The sequence below is a fragment of the Lactuca virosa genome, chromosome 8 (assembly GCF_052849685.1).
Source record: "Lactuca virosa cultivar CGN04683 chromosome 8, Lactuca_virosa_CGN04683_v6, whole genome shotgun sequence".
Classification (NCBI taxonomy): domain Eukaryota; kingdom Viridiplantae; phylum Streptophyta; class Magnoliopsida; order Asterales; family Asteraceae; genus Lactuca; species Lactuca virosa.
This window is the reverse complement of record NC_136433.1, coordinates 73,255,875-73,270,214: the sequence shown is the minus strand read 5'-3', so window position 1 is coordinate 73,270,214 and position 14,340 is coordinate 73,255,875. Positions and strand designations below refer to the sequence as shown.

Sequence of the window (14,340 nt, the reverse complement as noted above, 5' to 3'; positions counted from 1 at the left end):
GCCCAAAACCCATCAATCAAGTCCAAGAAGCCCACTAATGCTCCGAACGCATAACGTTCCCTGGTGGAGTGTTGGGCGTTCGCCACCAACCCAGATCACGGACCAAAGTCTGAACGTTGGGCATTCCTTGACCTAGCGTAGAGCGTTCGCACGCTAATTCCAAAAAGAGCTTATTAAGCACTTAACGCTTAAAGCCACCCGGCCAAACCATGGATCTAAGTCCTAAAGAGCATCTAGAACCATAAAGTCACTAACTTGGTGACTTTGTATGCCCCAAAAGGTTCCAACTCCAAAATATAGCATTCAACTTCCATAAAATGGCTTAATCTCATGCATGGAGCTTATACAACTCTAAAGATACAAACTTTATGAATCTACAACCTCAAAAACGCCAAGAGGAGCAACTAAAAGCCTTAGAAGTGATCACAAACGACTAGATTTCAACTATGGGACCAAAAGGAACTAACATCCATGAAAACCTAGATCTAAGCTTTTCATGAGCAATATAAGAGCTTTATACCTCAAATGAGTTGGAAATGAAGCAGAGAACCAAGATCTATGAGCTCCTTCTTGAACAACCACCTTGCACCAAGCTTCTCCTCCTTGAATGAGCTTCAAACACACATCAAAACACACACAATGGACTCACAACACTCTTGGAGGCTCTAGGGTTTCGACATTAGGGTTAGAGAACTATGGAGGCCGAAAATGAGGCCAACACCTGGGACTGAAGGTATTTAAATAGGTCTCAAAAATCCAAAATTTTCAGAAATGGTCCCTCCTCCCACTCCAAATTTGCAAAACAAGGCCAATAGTAATAACTAAATATACAAGGGACCAAAAAAGGAAAATACCTGGATCGGGTGTTACAATTCTCCTCCACTTGAATTAGACTTCGTCCTCGAAATCTTTTATAACAAACAGATCTGGGTAATGCTCCCGTATCTTGGCCTATGGCTCCCAGGTGCACTCAGAGCTCTTCCGATGTTGCCATCGTACCTTTAACAGAGGTACTTCCTTGCTCCGCAAAACCTTCACCTTTTTCTCTAAAATAGCTACGGGCTTCTCAACGTAATTCAGGTGCTCATCGACCTGAATGTCATCCAATGGCACCATTGCATCCTCATCCAACACGCACTTCTGCAGCTGCGAAACATGGAAAATGCTATGGATCTGACTGAACTCCTCGGGAAGGTCCAGCATGTAAGCAACCTTGCTAACCTTGGCAATAACCCGGAATGGTCTAATATATCGGGGACCCAATTTCCCCATCGTCCTAAAGTGACTCACACCTTTCCAAGGTGAGACTTTCAGGAACACCATGTCACCGACCTGGAATTCCAACTCAGATTGGCGTCGGTCGGCATAGCTTTTCTGCCGACTCTGAGCAGTCTGTAGTCTCTGTCTGATCTGCTGAATCATCTATGTGGTCTGAAGAACCACCTCGATCCGACCCATGACCCTGTGACCGACCTTTCCCCAACAGACTGTGGTACGAAATCTCCGCCCATACAAAAGTTCAAAGGGCTGTGCACCAATGGTGGAGTGGAAATTGTTGTTGTAGGAGAACTCTGCAAGAGGTAGGTAGGAGTTCCAGCTCCCACCAAATTCAATGACGCGTGCTCGCAACATATCCTCGAGAGTCTGAATCGTCCACTCGCTCTGGCCGTTGGTCTGCGGATGATACGCGGTGCTGAAGTGTATCCTCGTGCCCAGTTCCTCAAGGAACTTCTGCTAGAAACGGGAGGTGAACTGAACATCACTGTCTGAAACAATGGAGACCGGAACCCCATGGCGAGAAACGATCTCGTGAATATACACATTGGCCAATTTCTCTGCCGACGAGCTCTCCAGAATCGCCAAGAAATTGGCGCTCTTGGTCAATCAATCCACGATGACCCATATAGCATCAACGCCCTTTGACGTCTATGGAAATTTGGTGATGAAGTCCATCAAAATATGTTTCCATTTCCACATGGGAACCTCCATAGGATGCAACTTGCCATGCAGCCTCTAGTGCTCGGCCTTGACCATCCTGCAGGTCAAGCACCTCTCAACGTACCAAGCGATATCCCAATTCATGCACGGCCACCAATAGCTCAAACGTAGATCATGATACATCTTGGTGGCCCCGGATGAATAGAAAAACGAGGCTTATGAGCCTCCTCCAACACAATCTGTCTGATTCCACCGGACATATGAACCCACACCCGACCGTAACGGGTCAACAAAACACAACTGTCTGGAACAAACTTGGTGATCTCGCCCCTGATTCTCTCAATCTTCCAATTTTTTTCCCGTACACCCTCGACTTGCGCCTCCCTAATCAACCCCACAACCGGAGAATCCACAGATATCCTCATACATGACACCTCAACAGATGATCCAGCCGACTTGCGGATCAGGGCATCCGCCACCACATTCGCTTTACCCGGATGGTAAAGGATCTCGTAGTCATAATCATTGACTACGTCCAGCCACCTGTGCTGTCTCATGTTCATGTTTGGTTGATACAAAATATGCCTCAAACTCTTGTGATCCGTGTAGATAGTACAGCGGACCCCATAAAGGTAATGCCTCAAAATCTTGAGAGCGAAAACTACCGCCCCCAACTCAAGATCATGTGTGGGATATCTCGCATCATGTGGCTTCAGATGCCGTGAAGCATAAGCTATCACTCGTCCTCTCTGCATGAGAACTTCCCCAAACCCGGTGATGGACAAATCACAGAAAACTTAAAAATCCTCGATTCCCTCTGGGAGGGTCAAAACTGGGGCCTCGCAAAGTCTCTGCCGAAGAGTCTCGAATGCTGACTGCTGCTCAGGGTCCCACCGGAAATCTATCCCTTTCCTCGTCAGACGAGTGAGGGGCACTACAATTTTGGAGAAGTCCTGAATAAATCTCCGATAGTACCCTGCCAAACCCAGGAAACTCCTGATATCCGAGGGAGACTTCAGAACCTCCCACTGCATCACTGCCTCGATTTTTGACGGATCGACCAAAACCTCATTCTGGTTAACGAGGTGTCCAAGGAATTGAACCTCTCGTAACCAAAACTCACATTTTGAGAACTTAGCATAGAGTCGTTCTCGCCTTAAAACCCCTAGAAGCTCACGTAGATACTCTGCATGCTGCTCTTTGGTCTTGGAATACACGAAGATATCATCAATAAACACGATAACCGAGCGATCGAGCATTGGCCTGCATACCCGATTCATCAAGTCCATAAATATCATATGAGCATTGGTGAGCCCGAATGGCATCACCACAAACTCGTAATGCCCGTAACGAGTCCGAAACACGGTCTTCTCCACGTCCTCCTCTGTCACCCTGACCTGATGGTATCCAAGCCTTAAATCTATCTTGGAGAACCAATATACTCCCTATATTTGATCAAAGATATCATCAATCTATGTTAGGGGATAAGGTTTCTTCATCGTTAACTTGTTCAACTCCCGGTAATCGATGCACATCCGTTCTGAACCATCCTTCTTTTTGACGAATAAAATCGGTGCTCCCCACGGAGAACTGCTCGGGCGGATGAACTGCTTGCCTAGCAGCTCCTGCAGCTGAGATGACAACTCCTGCATATCAGGTGGTGCCAAACGGTACGGCGGCTTGGCGATAGGGGCCGCACCAGGCACGAGGTCAATCCTGAACTCGACCTGCCTCTCAGGAGGCACACCGAGCAACTCCTCCGGGAATAAATCAGCAAACTCCTTAAACACTGGGACTCTGAAACTGAAACCTGATCCTCAACGCGTGTATCCACCACATATTCCAAATAACCCGCACACCCGTGCTGAATATACTGCCGAGCTCTGGCTGCAGAACAAAATCTTGAACCCATCCTGGTGCCCTCTCCATAGATAATCAGTTCTCCCCCACTGGGGTTCGAACTACCATACGTTGGCCCTCACAATCGATCATAGCACCAAAACGGCTTAGCCAATCCATCCCTACAAGAGCAGGAAAAAGTTCACTAGGAACGTACCTAACAGAGGTACAAATATAAGCATAACATAAAACATAATCAATAAAATAAGGAATGGAAACATACCAGTCACAACATCTAGTGCTACTCTGGCCTCCTCGGCGGTGAGCTGGAAAGCGCGACCTCGAGCCCTCAGGGCTCTGCTCTGCCCTGACTCCCATCTGTGATCCTCAAAGTGGCCGGTGCTGGAGCTGCGTCGGCGTGGCAGAAAGGGATGGGCAGTTGGACTTCACGTGGCCAACCTGGTCGCAATGATAACAAATCCTGGAACTGAGTGTTGGAGCCTGCTGGCGGCAGTCCCTCACCATGTGACCCTGTCGGCCATAATTGTGGCACCTAGATGAGGATCCGCAAGCACCTTCATGTGTCTTTCTGCACTTGCCACAAGTGCGGCCCTTCCGACCCCCAGATCGGACATTAGCGGTCTTAAACCGCTTTGGCGCAGGCTGCGACTATGTCGGGGCCGGCCTCTACTCTCTCTTCTGCAGCTCAATCTCACGCCACCTGGCGGCCTCCTGCATCTCTAACAATGTACTATAGCGCTGAGTGGCAACAAACTGCATGATCTCCGTCTTGAGCATGCTCAAGTAGCGGGTCATCTAAGCCTGCTTATATGAAGCAAACTCAGGGCAAAACATATCCCTCTCCGTAAATATCTGGGTGATCTCCGTCACTGTCTCAGTACCCTATCTCAAGTCCAGATACTCCTGGTCTAATCTCTCTCGCTCCACTAGCGGCACATATCGGGAGCATAACATCTCAGAAAACTGCTCCCAAGTCACAGCAGCTCTCTGCTCAGCGGAATAGGAACTGGTAGTGAGCCTCCACCAGTTCTTCGATCCGGTCCTCAGAAGGTTCAGGGCGCACCTGACCTTCTGGTTAGCAGGTCATAAGCACGTGAAGAAACATCCCTCCATGTCAGACAACTATCTCATAGCAATTATTAGATCATGCACCCCGTCAAAGGTTGAGGGCTTCATGTTGTCAAAGTCCCGGTACTGAAATACCCGACCCGATCCAGTCCCAACAGCCGCCACGGCTGCGGAGGCCACAACAGCAACCGTCTCAACAATGGTTGCGTATCGATCATCAAAGAACTCCATCATAGTAGTCTTAATAGACCCGAACATCTCTGGAATCTGACCCCGGACAATAGTAACCACCTCCTCGTGAATGATCTCCCTGATGCGGTCGTCTAACAATGCTGGTCCACCCTGACTACCAGCTCCTGAATGTGACCCAGATCTTGTCTCAAATCGTCTCGTAGTCACCATACTAAAAATACACCAGGAAGATATCAGATAATACACATATCATAAAGGGGAACTAACTCCAAACGAAGCCCTAGTGGTTGTGACTTCCTTGCTACGCATACGGGTCCTGTGCTTTCAGTAGTACGGGCCCACACTACCTTCCACACCTACCCGTCTTTGTCTCAAGGATCATCACAACACCCTAACAATACTCATAAGCATAGTCAAACACTCAATCCTCGCTCCATAGAGGAGAGGCTAAACATCTCACAACTGTCCGGCTGAGCCCACACGACTCATCCTACCATTAACTGCCACACGACCCTCCATTTGTGCCAGATAACTATTTCATGAATAAAATCACATGCCGCACAACTTAAACGATCTTAGACTAAAAGATTTAATCCTACAACACTTGGACTCAGACAATAGCTGCGCAGGAGGACTAAATCCCTTATTCTAAGATCATTTAACCCATGTAGCATGTGACTTAGCGTATTCACTCAATAGTCAGTTCACACACGAAAGAGTCATACAACAATCAATCAAGTGCTCTACAAGAGATAAGGCATCATATATTCGGCAATCCTATCATGTAATTCCTGGATATCCCTATCATGTTACTAGCATGCTGTTTTAACATATCTCAATATCAAATAACAGTATGGTATTTTGGGGTCTACTTACTGACTCCGACTGATCGTATATATCGCATCCTCCTTGAGTATTTTTAAAATCATTTTGAAAATCCTTTTCCTTAGTTTGAGACTGGATTCACACAAGTGTTCCTCCAATTCACTCAAACCAAGGCTCTGATACCAACTTGTATCATCCATAGAATTCTTGTAAATTTTAAACTTTTTAAATAACCCAAAAACATCATTGTTTACAAATTGTTTTGAAAGTAAGTTCAACATCAGAGAAATCCCGAAATCGTAAAACAAAAATAAGAGGAGGTGCACGATCACGCCTTCGCCTTCCTGCGATCCTCTGATGTACCTGGAACATAATCCAAAACTGTAAGCCAAAAGCTTAGTGAGTTCTGTTGGATTAATGTCTAAGTCCATAACTATATTTGGTATGTACTTGACCCGACCCGGCACGGTCCATTTGGGTTGCACTTCACCGGCACAATTTATATGGATAGTCTTTTGAGAATAGTATATTTATGATTTATATTAATATATTATAAGTTCTAATATATTAATATGAAATCATATTATTTAATTAGTATTGATCAAGAATTAATTTAGAATTAATTAAGTGATCAAAAAGAACTAATTAAATATGGACTCTTATATATATGGAATGGGCCAAGTTCATTTAGGTTGGGCTAAGCTTTCATGGATGGTCCATGGAGCTTTTAACCCATGGATCCTATGTAAATGAAAGGTCACGGGTATTAGGGTTTACATGGATGTAACCCTAATCCTCCATAATATATAAAGGGGTCCTTGGCTCACAAAATTGGCACAAGTGTGTGAAAATAAGAGTGGGCCGATTTTAGTGTGCATACATATTCTCTCAAGTTCTTCCAAGGTGTTTTGGTGATTTGTGATTCCATTTGAGGCTTCCACACTATTGGGGTTAAGCTCTTAAAGCTTGAAGACATCAAGCTACATCAAAAGGTATGTCATCTAACTAGAACTTTATCGTATAGGTGCTTCATAATATGTTGGTTAGGATGAAACCTTGGAATAGTTAATATTTGCATGTATAATAGAAAAAACATAGATCCAAGGTTTATAGGGTTGCATGTACACCATCGGAGTGTTAGAATGCTCAAAACCCAACAGTGGTATCAGAGCCATGGGTTGTTTTCTGTTATATTGATGCAAATGTTTTATTTTCAAGTTGAAAATAAAAAGGAAAAAAAAACATGACGTTTGTCAAATTTTAAGATAATTACTTGTATTTGTGAAAAACTAATTATTTGTACAATTTGAATCATTTGCTATATGAGTTGAATTAGGTCAAATTTAGTAAAAGATAAAATGATATGATTATTTTATTAGTTTTAAAAGTTTGATCTAAAGAGTTTTTTGAAACCTCCATAAGTTATGGATATGAAAAGGTTTTTAAAAAAAATTGATTCAAAGTTTTTTATGAAGTTACAAAACTTGGTCTTAATGTTTTAAAGAATTCCATAACTTGTTCTTAAGTTATGGAACATGAAAAGTTTCATCATAAAACAAGTATTTAACTTCATAAGTTATAGCATCCAAAAGTTTTCAAGAGTTACAAAACTTGCCCTCAAGTTTTGGAATTTGGAAAAAAAATTTTATGATAAAAAAAAAGAATTGAATTCTAAAACTCTTGGGTTCATAACTTAAACAATTAATTAAATGGTTTTAATTTTGAGTTTAATAATTGGAATTATGATGTTTTTATTGAATAATTCAATTAACTCTTATGGACTTTATTAATAGATAATTAAAGTGTTTAATTAAAAGAGAATTAATAATTCCATAATGATATGGTTTAAATTTAATTAAATTAAGAGTATAGTTTAATTAATAGATTAAACCACCAAGTATTTTAAATGTCTAAAATACACCCTTATACTATTATAATATTAAAAGTTTAATATATTATATGTATAAGAGCAAGTCGTCTTACCATTAGTAGGCCTCATTCACGAAGCCGATCTATAAGAGCAAGTCGTCTTACCATTAGTGTTGCAAGTTAGCAATGTTAATTATAGAAAACAAAAGTTTCAATTCGTGAGGCTGCAGGGATTGAAAAAGTTATTTTGCTATAATTAAGGGAGAGGATATACTTCATTTCAGTTCTAAAGGCTTATATTGAGACCTTAATCATCTTTAGTCAAGAATATATATATGAATTTCATGTTGGATTGGTTCAAATTAAGGAAATTCTATATATTGCGTTCTCAAAATTCGATTATGATTACGGCATCCCTCTTCATAGTCAAATTTTGAAAACATGGCAAATAAAAATATTGTAGCAAAAGACTGGTCTAGAATCATGTCTTTATGTGAGACATCATGAATCGTGTACCATTTGCTTTGGGTACAGGATCGATTGCATGTGCTATAATATTTGTCATTTCTAAATTTTTCCAAATGCCCAGAGGCATTAAGAAGGGAAAAAGTCTAGAATTGGATATGACTAAAATGATTAAGCAATTGTCGAGGACAATCTGAGGTTTACCAAAGATTGGTTGCTCAAGGACAGTTGGAAGTATAGTGCTAATTTTGGAAGGACCATATTGACATATTCTGAAAAGAGGCATCTCTTATTCAGAAGTGATAGTCAAAATGAGAATATGGAGTTGTCTCCATAGATGGAAGTTATATGTGTAAGATTAGAAAACTTAATGCAAGAAGCATGTCCAAAGCAATGTACTTTGAATATGAGACTTAGTTTCCATGGAGTTGATCTCCATTGGAATACCTTATAATGATTGTTGACAAGTCTTTGTGACTTTGTACATATTAATTACAGGAGGGTCAGTGCATATAAGTTTAAAATCTAAACAGATTTCGATAAATGATAGGAATTTGAAATTCTCACATTTTTCGATAAGGATTTGTGAGTGTGAAATTAGAATCATTGAAATTATGTTCAATTGGTTTATTTCACAAAGTAAGGATCATAGACAAACATAGAGTGCATACTTGGTGTATGGCAAAGCTATTGTTTAAGAAAAACATAGTGTACATGCTTGGAGCATGGGACAACTAGTGTTTTTAATTCAAGTATAAAGTTGATAAAACCGAAACAATGAATAATGAGTAATCAGTATGGTGATAAATAAAAGTGTTTATTTATATTCATAGGGTTTGATACCATATTTGATTCATTTATTCTTGTGTTTCACTTTGCATGTTTTGACTTCCAGAATAACTAAGTCGTTCTTCCTGAATGATTAAGTTATTCAAACCATCCACAGTCGGTCATATGTTGGAAGTAGATATGAATCAAGACTGTCATGGGTTGGTTTGTAGAGGTCCAAGTTGGTGGACAAAGTGGTGCTACAACACTCATGAGTGCTCATAAGTTCTGAGTATTGGATTCAACCCGCGCTCATTTGAATCACTTCATGGATTTTATCACGAGTGATCATGAGACAATAATATCTTATATTCTTCAAACCTAGAGATATGAGTTGTTACTATGAGTTGGTTATACATTGATTGCACGAAAAAGCATTTGGTAACTCGATGTTATAAAACGTGCCTTTGTGTATGATTCAACAAGTAGTAGAACAAGCCATATGAGTCGAAGTTTATCCATTCCTTTTACCTTCGGGATAAAAGCGATATCTGTGGGCCCCTCGATGATTTAGCGATGACACATGTGAGTGCTTGGCCAAGCCAGGACTGATTTGATTTGTTCAATCAGTCAGTCATCATAAATCGAAAATCGGGAAACAACAAATGGACAGAGATAATGATTATAATCCATGTCTCAGTCCATATGATATCTAGAATGGAGGAATATATGATCCCTTATCTAATGGACAAGTCATTGACAAGGTCAGAGTTCGACAGCGGCTTTAAGAGCTACGATTTCCAGTTAGGTTTTGAAGTCATACTCAATAATAGTTTTAGACTTATCCAAGTGGGAGACTGTTGGATTAATGTCTAAGTCCATAACTATATTTTGTATGTACTTGACCCGATCCGGCATGGTCCATTTGGGTTTCACTTCACCGGCACAATTTATATGGATAGTCTTTTGAGAATAGTATATTTATGATTTATATTAATATATTATAAGTTCTAATATATTAATATGGAATCATATTATTTAATTAGTATTGATAAAGAATTAATTTAGAATTAATTAAGTGATCAAAAAGAACTAATTAAATATGGACTCTTATATATATGGAATGGGCCAAGTTCATTTAGGTTGGGATAAGCTTTCATGGATGGTCCATGGAGTTTTTAACCCATGGATCCTATGTAAATGAAAGGTCATGGGTATTAGGGTTTACATGGATGTAACCCTAATCCTCCATAATATATAAAGGGGTCCTTGGCTCACAAAATTGGCACAAGTGTGTGAAAATAAGAGTGGGCCGATTTTAGTGTGCATACATATTCTCTCAAGTTCTTCCAAGGTGTTTTGGTGATTTGTGATTCAATTTGAGGCTTCCACACTATTGGGGCTAAGCTCTTAAAGCTTGAAGACATCAAGCTACATCAAAAGGTATGTCATCTAACTAGAACTTTGTAGTATAGGTGCTTCATAATATGCTAGTTAGGATGAAACCTTGGAATAGTTAATATTTGCATGTATAATAGAGAAAACATAGATCCAAGGTTTATAGGGTTGCATGTACACCATAGGAGTGTTAGAATGCTCAAAACCCAACAAGTTCCCCCAAAATACCGATAAAAACACATAACACAAGTATAATAACAACAAGTAATGGGTCCACAACTTAACAGACTGGATTGCCCCTGAGCGAACAGCATAAGTCTGGCTTTCCCCATGTGCCCACAACTTATGTCTGGCTTTCTCCTCGGCTTGATCAGTCATCAGACTGATTACCGCTAAGCCCTCAGTACGAGTCTGGCATGCCCTTCCCGTCCCTCAGCTCGTATCTGGAATGCTCATGAGTCCTCAGTATGAGTCTGGCATTCCCTCCCGAGCCCTCAGCTCATAACTGGCATACTCCAGGGTTTGTTGGCTACAACACAAAGCAGTACTACCTCAACCCACCAACACAATATGTCGACATAGAACAGATAATATCATATACAGATAAACAGAAAATATCACATTCAGTCCTACAGACCTACCAGACTATCATATCAGTCTAACATGAATATCTAATCCATACTCAACATATCATAATACTTGGCTATCAAACCAAAGCGCCGACTTGGTGCCTTTGACTTGTAAGTACATTGAGGAAAACTCACCTCTCAAATGTCAATGTAACATTCTGTTTATTTAATAAATAAATAGATAAAAATTGATGAACGAATAGTCGCCCTAATACCAATAATATTTAGCGGAGAGTGGTTTCGGGGAGCCAAATGTTATATTTTAGACTTTCGGGGGTTAAAGTGTAATTTCAGGACTTGTTTTGCAAAGGATTTTAGAAGTCAGGGGGTGTTTGGTATTATTTGGGCTTAATATGTAAGGATTTATGGAAGCAGGGACTGATTGGTAACATTTTAGACTTGATTTGAAAGAGGTTTCAGAAGGCGGGGGCTAAATTGTAAATTTTGGAGTTGGTTTGCAAAGATGTTGATGGGGAGGGACCAATTCTGCCATAATGGCAATGTGTTTATGGTGTCGGGTATATAACCCTTAGGGGAACCCTAACCCTAAGGGGAGCAAGCAGCCGCCACCACCTTATCTCTCCTGTTTACAAATAAAATGACATTTAGTGGCACAGAAAAAATGCCGCTAAAAACCCAAAAAGTGCCACTAAAACCCCCCTGGTAATCAGCGGCACAAAAAAAAATGTCACTAAAAGAGCTGCCACTAAAGACCATTAGTGGCACTTTTTGGTTGTGCCGCTGCAGCCTAAATAGGTTTTAGTAGCACTTTTCAATTATGCCACTAAAGCATTTTGAGGTTTTAGTGGCACTATTTTTATGCCACTGCTTAACTACAAAAATTATTATTATTTTCATGTTTTTAGTGACATTTTTTAACAAAAAAATATACTTATAAATTAAATATGTTGTTCTAATTTTAAATGAATTATAAAACAATGAGACAATTAAGATAATAAATGTAAAACATAACATCATTACTTTGATTCAAACTTTTACAATAACAATAATCTGAATAACTAAACACATAAATGTCTTAAAAATAAGTCTAAATTTTGCTAGTACTCAAAACACGATTGTTGCTAGCTTCAATATCAGTATCACTAGGAAATTCAAACGGATTGCAAGATTTTGTATCAAGTCCATGTGATTGTGCTCCATCCTGAACCAATGAAATATAAAACAAAAAATTAATAATGATAATTAATAATAATAATAGTTATAATGTGTTTATAAATAAGTTAAAGCATCATACCAGGGAGTTCATTCGATGTATTCATGTACAGCTAGACCAAGGCTGGAATATAGAAAGTTATAGGATGCTTAGTGGTTGATCTAAAATGACACCAACAAACAATTTAGAGAAATTTGCTACATTTTCAGGTCCATACTCCATACAATCTGAAAAGTAAAATCAGTCACCTAAAATTTCATTTGCATGTGTTCTTCAAAGAAAAAAATAACAATTAGAGAAAACAACCGTAAGCTCTTATTTTCATTTGATATAGCTGTATGTTGATTCAGATTGCATACAGAGCTTCAATTATATGCAAACAAAAGCAGCAAGACATAACATCATGCCATCAATGAAAATAAGCAGTCAATTGCTATACCGAAACAAAATCTCTATCATAAATTACACATCCCTTTGAGACAGAAAAATAGATGCCATATATCGTAACATAAACATCTATTTCCAACCAATCAAAATTTCATAGAAAAATTGGGTTGGCAGCCTTGAGTTCAAATGCACAGTAAAGAAGAAACTGAGAACCTTATATCAATCATCAAAAAACTACTCAACACGCACATTAATCCAAACAATTAAAAAAACGATATATCAATTATCCAACTATCATAAGACATCATAATCAACAAAGCTTAATAACCAAATAATCACATAATCAAAACAGTTCTAGTAATCAAATCACTTGAACGAACCTAAACGAGGATTACCACCACTTCCTAAATAATAAAAAGATCTAGGGTTAGATGCGTGATGAAGGGAAATAGCCACCAAAACGAATCACGTTTTGGGGTTTGTGTGACGATAGTCAGAATTTTTTAGAACCGAAGACACAGTTCGCCAAATAAACAAAGCACTGAGATTTTCTGTCTTGCAATAATAAATCAGAATAAATGACAGTTTGACAAAACAAGTAAATCAAATGCTAAAATAAGATGATCAAAGGTTTTTAACAAATCCAGAAGAATAACCAATAAAGAAATGCAAATCCAATGCTAAAATCAGCTTAACAACTTAATTTTGCCTTTGTTTATCCTAAAATCAGCTTATCATTCCTTGAAATCGATAAATCAAATGATTTAGTAAGGGGATGAGAACTAACATTCGTAGATGGCGAGCTGTGAGGCAACGACATACCAGATTGCTTGGAAGAGGAACGATTTCATACCTAAATCAGAGACGTGTAGGCCGGGCGCAATGATAAGCAGTTCCAAGGGGGCAGCGACGACGAGGTTGCGAAGACAAAGCGGCAACGATTTGGAGTTTGGATTCAGGACGATGCAAACGGTGATGAAGGATTTAGGGAAAGGGTTGGAGACGGGCGGACTTGGGAGAGTCAAAGGTAATATAAGGGTAAGGGTGAAATTGAAATTGGGATTTTTTTTTGTCTATCTCTTATACATATGTAGAAATCTGGGGGGAATCAAAGTGTAGGCGTGCTTTATAATTTTGGGGGAAAAATTTTTCCCGCTTTCAACAAAAGAGGAGGGATTTTCTAAATCATTTGTTTTTTTGTTCTTATTTTTAAACAGTTTAAAATTATAATTATGAAATCAAGTTATTTTTTTTTAATTTACATTTTCATATCAAGTTATTATAATGATTGAATTTCTCTTTATATTTTATTAAAATTAAAATTAAATATGATATATGATATATAAAATAATTTTTTTTTATAAAACTAATAATTATGAAAATAATGTCATAAATGACTAATGCCACTAAAAATAAGCTATTAGTGCCATAAGATAAAAAGTGTCACTATATCTTAAAACATTTAGTGGCACCAAAGCAAAGTGCCACTAAAAGTAGGCTATAGTGGCACAAAAACAAAATGCCACTAAAACTTTGTACCACTAAATGTAATTTTATTTGTAGTGAAACCTCATTACCCCCCTCCACCGCCGTGCGTTGCTGCTGAAGCCGAAGAACCGCCAAGATACACCGCCGTCACCCTGTCGTCGTTCCATTGTTGATGAAGCCGAGAACATCGAAGACAGTCGTCATGGCTGTGTACCGCCATGACTGGACGCGCCTCACCTTCCTCCTTCTGTTCGTTCGGTTCGCCATCATTCACGTCGT

At 39.5% G+C, this 14,340-nt stretch overlaps 1 long non-coding RNA gene across 2 annotated transcripts; it reads right to left on the bottom strand.

The window, feature by feature from the left end:
* Nucleotides 1–11,968: 11,968 nt before the first annotated feature.
* LOC145133007 (uncharacterized) lies at nt 11,969–13,654 on the bottom strand. Of its 2 annotated transcripts, none has more exons than XR_013718336.1 (3): nt 13,361–13,654; nt 12,268–12,413; nt 11,969–12,174 (listed from the first exon to the last, which is right to left on the bottom strand). It is a non-coding gene; the product is annotated as an uncharacterized LOC145133007 (long non-coding RNA). The 2 variants fall into 2 exon arrangements; XR_013718337.1 differs by having other exon boundaries at nt 12,268–12,347.
* Between the last annotated feature and the right edge of the window lie 686 nt (nt 13,655–14,340).